Source organism: Strix uralensis, chromosome 15 (genome assembly GCF_047716275.1).
Source record: "Strix uralensis isolate ZFMK-TIS-50842 chromosome 15, bStrUra1, whole genome shotgun sequence".
Lineage (NCBI taxonomy): Eukaryota > Metazoa > Chordata > Aves > Strigiformes > Strigidae > Strix > Strix uralensis.
This window is the reverse complement of record NC_133986.1, coordinates 22195411-22203254: the sequence shown is the minus strand read 5'-3', so window position 1 is coordinate 22203254 and position 7844 is coordinate 22195411.

Sequence of the window (7844 nt, the reverse complement as noted above, 5' to 3'; positions counted from 1 at the left end):
CTGCACTTTTTCACCATTTTTTGTCCTCATCCCTGGGTGTGTTTAAGGGTCGTTTGGATGAGCTGTGGGGGGATGTGGTGTAGGGGACTTTGTAGAGTCAGGCTGAGGGTTCGCCTTGATGACCCCGAGGGTCTTTTCCAACCTGAAGGATTCTGTGATTCAGTAGGAAAAAGCAAGCGGTAGGTAAATATGTGGTTTAGGGAGAAGGTGACCCCAGTTTTCGCTGGCCCAAGGAAGCTGTTCCAAGCTCCTCTCGAGCTCTGTCCGCAGCCGCTGGCGGGGCAGAGAGGGCAGTGGGGGCGTTACCCCAGCGAAGGGGGGAGCACAGGGCGGGGATGGGGGGGCAGGAGGGGGGGTTTTTCCTCCCTTCCAGCCTCAGCACCAAGCGCCGGTTCGCTTCCCGAGGCGGCTGATCTGCTGTCAGTGAGCGGCTGTGAGAGCAGCCTGAGGGCAGCCCAGGGGGTCTTGAGAGGGCACCAGGAACCCAGCCCCGACCGGCCAAAGTGGGAGGCGGTGGCGGGGGGATGTCAGCCCGTGCGGAACCGCGGGGTCGGGGGGGGGCTCGGAGGGGTCCGGCCGGGGCTGGGGCCGGGGAGGCCCGTCCCGCCCCGGGAAGGGAGCCCCAGCCCGGCCCGCCAGAGCCCTTGGCCGGCTCCAGGGTGGGAGGGTGGTGCCCGAAGTTCCAGAGATGGACTCTCCAGGTGGATCCCACCTCGCCTAAGATCCAACACACGCACACAGCATTTGGGAAGTTGACCAAGTTGGGACGGTTCTGGATCAGATCCCGTCTATCGTGCCAGTGATGGGAGTGGGTTAGGGTCTGGGTGCCAGCAAAGGGCACAGGTGACAGTGAGGGTCTCAGCTCCAGCCGCTGGGACCAGGACCAGTAGGTGTGCCCCGGGTGCAGCTACTGGAGGAACTGGGATGAGTAAAGTGAGCAAGTTGTGGCAGCAGCACACGAAGCAGGACTGCAGGTCACAGCCCGTGGGCCTGGTGCTGCCTCTGGGGAGCCAAAGTGATTGCATCTCCCACAGACAGCAGGGAGAAGTGCTGGGGATGTCACGTCTTAACAAATTTCAAGGGGGGGCGACTGGTGAGCAGGAGGTCCTGGGTCCAGGCAGGGTATCGGGCACAGGCTCACGCTGGCATGTGGGGAATGTGTGGGTGTGGAGCGTCTGTTGGGTAAATGTGTCAGTGCGTGTGTGTGCGCAGGAACTAGACCAGCTGGTGTGTAGGAGCGAGCCGGAGGGCTGAGGGTACAGGGCAGGGTTATCAGATGGACGGAAGAGCTGTGCTGGTACTCAGGGCATCTGTGCTTTCACTAGTAACCTGCAGTCCTTGCCAGCTGTAGAGGAGAAAAGGGACATGGCTGGCTGTGGCCATGTGTGTTGGGTTTGTGTGTGTGTGACAGGGGGTTGGTAGCAGGGGAGGGGGCTACAGTTGTGGCCCCCCGTGAGAAGCTTCGAGGCTCCCCTGGCTCCAAGTTGGACCCACCTCTGGCCAAGGCCGAGCCAATTAGTGATGGTGGCTGCACCTCTGTGATAATGCACTTAAGAAGAGAAACCTGGGAGGAAGAGTGGGAGTGGTGAGGAGGAGCTGAGAGACACCTCTGCAAACACCGAGGTCAGTGGCAGAAAGGAGGAGGAGGGGGGCAAGGCACACTGGAGCAGAGACCCCCCTGCACCCCATGGGGAGAGGGCAGGCTGTGCCCTGCGCCTGTGGAGGTCACCGGGGGAGCACATGCCACCTGCAGCCCGGGGAGGACCCCAGGCCGGAGCAGGGGCTGTGCCCAAAGAACACCGTGACTCTGAGGGCAGCTCACCCCGGGGGGCTGTGACACACCGGAGGGACGCAGGCTGGGTCAGCTCGGGAGGAGCTGCAGCCCCTGGGCAGGGCTCCTGCTGGAGAAGGTTCGTGGAGGACTGTCTGCCGCGGGAGGGAGCCCACACTGGAGCAGGGGAAGAGTGCGAGGAGTCCTCCCCTGAGGAGGGAGCAGCAGGGACAGCAGGTGACAAACTGACCTCAGTCCTCATCCCCTGCGCCACTGGGGGGGAAGAGGGAGAGAAATCGGGAGCAAAGCTGAGCCCGGGAAGAATGGAGGGGTGGGGGGAAGGTGTTTTTAAGATGTGGTTGTATTTCTTACTGTCCTACTCTGATTGGAAAATTAACTGGTGGTGGTGTTTAACTTAAATTGATGTTCTTCTTCTTCCCTTAATGAGTCTTTTGCCTGTGACCATCATGGGTGAGTCGTCCCTCCCTGTCCTTACCTCGATTCTCAAGCATCAATGAGGACGGACTTAAAAACTCACAACAGCTCTACTGGAGGAATCGCTCATGGCTGTACTCAGCATTCGCACCCCCCCACCTGCAAGCGCAGACATACTGCAGGGCACTGGGCCATACTGGGATATATTGGGGAGCGCTAGGAGAGTCACTGGCACATAGTGGGGGCATTGGGAGGGTTGCTGGGATGTACTGGGGAGCACTGGGAGATACTGGGATGTACTGCAGGGCTCTGGGACATGCTTGAATATATTGGGGAGTGCTAGAAGAGTTATTGGCATATACTGGGAGGCATGGGGACATACTGGGGGCACTGGGAGGCTTACTGGGATATACTGCAGGGCACTGAGACATACTAGGATATATTGGGGAGTGCTAGGAGGGTCACTGGGACATACTGGGGACATTACGAGTTTTACTGGGATGTACTGTAGGGCACTGGGTGTTTTGGTAACTGGGGATATCAATTAAACTCAGACACCAGAGTGAGAAGAGCAGGTGTATTTTACTAGAAATAACTAAATAATGTAACAGAATAATACAGAAAACATACAGTAAGAAAAGACAGAATAGCGCACTCAAACAGGAAAATACAGGGTAATGCATCACATCATTGCTACCTGAGAGAGAGAATAGTGATTAAGGAAGATCCATCCCCACTCACACCCGTTCCCACCACCCAGACCCGCAGGCGCTGGGCAGCCCCGGTTACAGCGAGGATTTGTTGAGCCTGTCCCGGCGAGTGGGAAATCCTACGCGGGGCGTCCACCCATAGGTGAGGGACCCAAAGCTGTGAGCGGGTCTGGCCTTATATACCCAAAAACCAGCAAGGCAGAATAGCTGACACCTTTGTTTTAAGCGGAAATACCTGGTTTAAATTTCACATTAGGTTCCCCCAGAGCCCGGCCAGGGCTCAAGGGAGAAGCTCAGGGAGTTTCCCTGCTTATCAAGTTGATTTATGAGCAAGGTCACACACCAGGTCACAAAGCCAGACAACTGTCTGTGTGACCCTGTTACCTTGCTCACACACACAAGGAAGGATACATTCAGGATAGACATGTTTTATGATGTTTAAGCTACATCTTCTATGCATATTTCACTAATGACTACACACTGGGTTAGCAGTTTCAGTTCAGGGCCTGTTGCTCAGGCTTCAGTATTCCCACCTTTTACATCAGAACAGTTGGTTTGCTATAACTTAGTATAATACCTGTTAGCACAATGGTTATCAGTTATAAAATGTACAGGATTCATCTATAGGTCAGCTCTGGCTTGGGCTGGTTGTCCAAGCCTTAGCACTTTACTGGGACATACTGGGATATATTAGGGAGCACTAAGGGGGTCATTGGGACATACTGGAGGGCACTGGGATATATTGGGGAGCACTAGGAAGGTCACTGGTACCCAGTGAGGGTCACTGGGATGGTTACTGGTACTTACTGCAGGGCAGTGGGACATACTGGGATATACTGGGGAGTGCTAGGAAAGTCACTGGCACATAGTGGGGGGCTCTGGAGGGTCGCTGCTATGTACTAGGGGGTACGGACATATTGGGGCACACTGGGATGTATTGCAGGGCACTGGGGCATAGTGGAATAATTGGGGAGTGCTAGGAGTTATTGGGATATACTGGGGGCACTGGGAGTGTTACTGGGACATACTGGGATATGTTTGGGAGCACTAGGCAAGTCACTGGGACATACTGGGGGGCTCTGGGTGTCACAGATGAAAGTATTGACACGGTGATGGTTTAGCAGGAAATCTGGATTTATCAATAACTAACAGCAATTTATCATTACAAAATAATTCCGAGATGCTGAAAGAAAGAAAAGCGACTGATTCACAGACTCTGAACTGCCCAGATTCACACTCCCTCCCTCACCGGTGCCTTCCCTGACCCATCGATCCCTGCGCATCCACCAACGGACAGACACCCGGAAACGAGGGTCCGTCCCCCCATGAGCAGAGACCGAGCGGGTGACAGAGCAGCGAGCTCAGAGAACATTTCCCTCCTCTCGAGGGCAGAGCCAATCCTCCCGAGGCCTCGGCATTCCCCCGCGGGCCATCCCTGAGCCCCGAGCGGGGGCACCTCGCCCCGGCCTGCCCTCAGCTCTGGCAGCAGACGACACCTCCAGGGTTTGGTCCCTGCGAGGCTCCAGCTCAGGGCAGATGCTGGTCACAGGCCGCTGGGATCCAGGGGAGCTCCAAGGGTCTCCCTGGGGGGCGCAACGCGGCGTCCGCGGAGGCGCAGTCAGCGCGGAAGGGGGGGTCCGGGGGGGCACCCCCGGGCCGCGCCCGGCGCCCAGGAACCGCCGGTGCCGGGGACGCGCCGCCCGACGGGACCAGCCGGGACGGGCGGCCCCGCGTACCGCGGCCCTACTCTCAGTGCCCCTTTTTCCTACGCCAGTTTTTCGCCGGTTTTAATCCCTCGGCGGACCGTGTTTTAAGGCAGAACCAGTTTCGCTACAGCAACCCCCAGAGAGAAACATCCAGCCGCACGCACTGGCACCACGGCGCAGTCTTGGATTAAGAGCCCCGCGGACCAACAGCCTCTCGCTACAACAGTCCCAATTCTCCCCATTTTCCTCGTGCTGTGTCCTACCGTCCAGGATTTCAGGGATCTCTCCTTGTGCCGCTGAGTAGCGCCCCCACCCATCCCTGTGTTACTTGTCAGAGAGAGGGCTCGGACCAGGCGCAGCCCCCCCCATCGGGGGTGTCCCGCGAGAGCCCCCCCGCTCCGCTCTCGGCCCCGACAGGACCAGCCCGGGGCCACCCTGCCCGGCCCGGCCTCCCCCTCCCGCCTCCCCCCGCCGAGGGACACCCCCCCCGCCCCGCGGGGCCGTTCCGCAGGGCCCAGCGCGGAGTAAAGCGGCGTCCGAGCCGGGGACACCCTCCGGTGCGCCGGGAGACGGCGGCCGCGGGACGGGGGGGGGGGGGGCGCAGAAATCGGGAATTCCCCCCAGCCGGCGTGTCCGCCCGCCTTCCCCTCCCCAAAACACGGTGCTGGGGGCGCTCGCTGAGATACCGCGGGCGCGTAACCGAACCGGGGCCGTTTAGGCCGGGCTGTGGCGGGCGGTGACGGAAGCGCACAGCCGCGGAGCCGAGCCCCTGCGCGTTCCGCGCCCGCCCCGCACGCTCCGGGAATAACGCGCCTCTCCCCCAAAAACTCTCCCCTCTCGCGGAGCACCCCCGGCCACAGCGGTACCCGTCCCCCCGTCCCCCCGCCCCCGGCCCTCGGCTCCGCGCAGCCCTCGGGGGGCCCCCAGCCAAGCCCCGCACCCCCAAAGCGTGGCACCACCCCCTCCCCCCACACCCCCCCCCCCTTCCCCCCACGCCCACCCCCTTCCCTCTCCGCCGCAGAGACCCTCGCACCGCGCGGGCGCTTCCCCAGAGCTGCTCCGCGGCCGCGGCGGCTCCGCCGCAGGGCGCGGGGGGGCAGCGGGGGGGCCGCCTTCCCCTGGCCGCCAGCGCAGCCGCGGTGCCCGCCGCTGGGCTCCGAAAACAAGAAGAAACGGGGAGAAACCTCCCGCACGCTGTTTTTCCTCCAACAGCCGCTCCGTGAATTACTGCTGCGCGCTCGCCATCTCCGCGGAGAACAACGCGCGGACTGACTTCGTCGGCACCTCCTGCTGTGTCGTTCAGAGCGGAAAGGCGCTGGCGTGCGGAAAGGGAGCGATTTGATAGAAACCGAACCCGCAGCCTCCGCGAAGCGCGCACGAACGCCCGCACGGACTCGTTGACAGCGCGGAAAAAGGACCGAGGAGCCAGAAACCCCGCGCAGCTGCCGCCCGTCGCAGCGCGGCCTCCCCCCCCTACCGAGGTCTGGCCCCCGCCCCCTCCGCGCTTCGCTCCGCACCCCCCGGGGCTCGTCTTCCGCGCTGCCGCCGGGGACCGACGACCGCTCCGGCGCCGCAGCTCCGCCGGTCACGGACGGTCCGGGGGTGTCCCCGGCCCCCCCGCTCTGCCCGCCGGGCCGGGCCGGGCCGTGCCGTGGCTGGGCTGGCGGTCGCGCCGTGCCTGGTCGCGGCCAGAAAAACCCCCGAAGCCCCGCTTGCCTCGCCGTGGCGTCAGGACTAAACTCCAGCGCGGTGCCGTCCGGGCTTAGGTCGGGTTTAGCGCGGGACAAACGGGTTTCCCGGGGCTCGGCCCCGCCCCTCGCTCAGTGACGGTCCTGCAGAATCGGCTCCGAGGATTTGAAACAAGGATCAGGGCTTTTAGGGGGAGAAGAACACGGGGCTTCTCCTTTCCTGCAGCTGCTCGAGAGCAGAATTCCCTTTTCCCAAACGGACCGTGTTTAGGGACGGATGGACCAGTCTCCTTTTGCTTTCCTGGGGCTCCGCGGCGCGTCTCGCATCTCTCGTCAGGCGGAGCTGAAACAAGGGGGGGCGGGGGGAGATGGAAACACAACGGCGAGTTTAATTAAAGACACCTGGCGAGTTAAATAGGCGCAGAGAAGCAGCCCCCGGGTATTTACGGCCCCTGCGACGGACCCGCTGTTGCTTTATTCCCCCGCGATGTGCCGGGAGCAGCAGCAGCGTTTGGGGTGCGGGAACTCTGCGGGGAGGGCTGGGCTGGCGGGGGAAGGCGCCAGCAGCCTGCGGCCCCCCCGGCTGGGGATGGTCCCGGCTCTGCGGGGAGCTGAGGGCAGCCGGCGCCGAGCACCCTCTGCCCGCGGCGCGGCCGAGGCGCGGGGGTTCATTAGCCCCGCCCGGGGGTGTCGGGCTCCGTTTCGGCCCCGGAGAAGGGCCCCGGGCGGCTCCGATGCTCCTTTTTCAGCTGAATGAGGAAGGTTTTCTGGCGGGACCCCGGGGGCGCTGTAGGGCGGGGGGTGGCGGTTCCGGGGGGGCGCGCTCGGGCTCTGGGCGGCAGCAGGACGGACAAACCGCTCCCGCGGGCCCGCGCTCCGCCGCCTCCGCCGGGTTTGCTCAGTCCGCGGTGTAGGTCGGGTCTTTGTTTAGGCGGGGGCGGCGGGGGGAGGCTGTGGCAAGCGGGGAAGGCGAAGGGGGGGGGGGTCTCGCCGTTTTTTTGTCGCTGCCATTGTTGCTGTTGTCGTCTGTGTTTTCCCCCTCCTCCTTCCCCGGAGATAACGCTCCCGCGGCGCGCAGGCGGGTTTTGCGCGGGGTTGAGGCCGCCGAGGCAGGTCCCCGCGCCGCCGGGCCACCCGCTGGGAAACAGAAACTTTCGCTGCCGGCGCTGGGAGCAGAGACCCGGCGCGGGGTCCCGGGGCCGCCCGGGGGATGCGGTAGGGCCGGGCCGTGGGGTGGCAGCGCGACCCGCTGCTGCTCTGCGGCTGGAGGACAAGGACCTGCCCGCGCCCGGCTCCCCCCGCAGCCCGCCCCGACGAGGACTCCTGCTCTTCCTCCGCCGCCCGGTCGCCCTCCTGCTCGCCGCGGTCCGTGGCCTCGGGCTCCAGCTGCGGCCCGGCCAGTGCGTCTGCATCAGCTGCGGCCCGAGATGGTGGGCAAGGACCTGCTGAAGGGGGGAGCGGGGAGGGGGGGGGCGCCGGTATCTAACCCCAGTGCCGCGCTGCCCGCCCCGGGTCCGGCCTCCGAAGCCGCGTT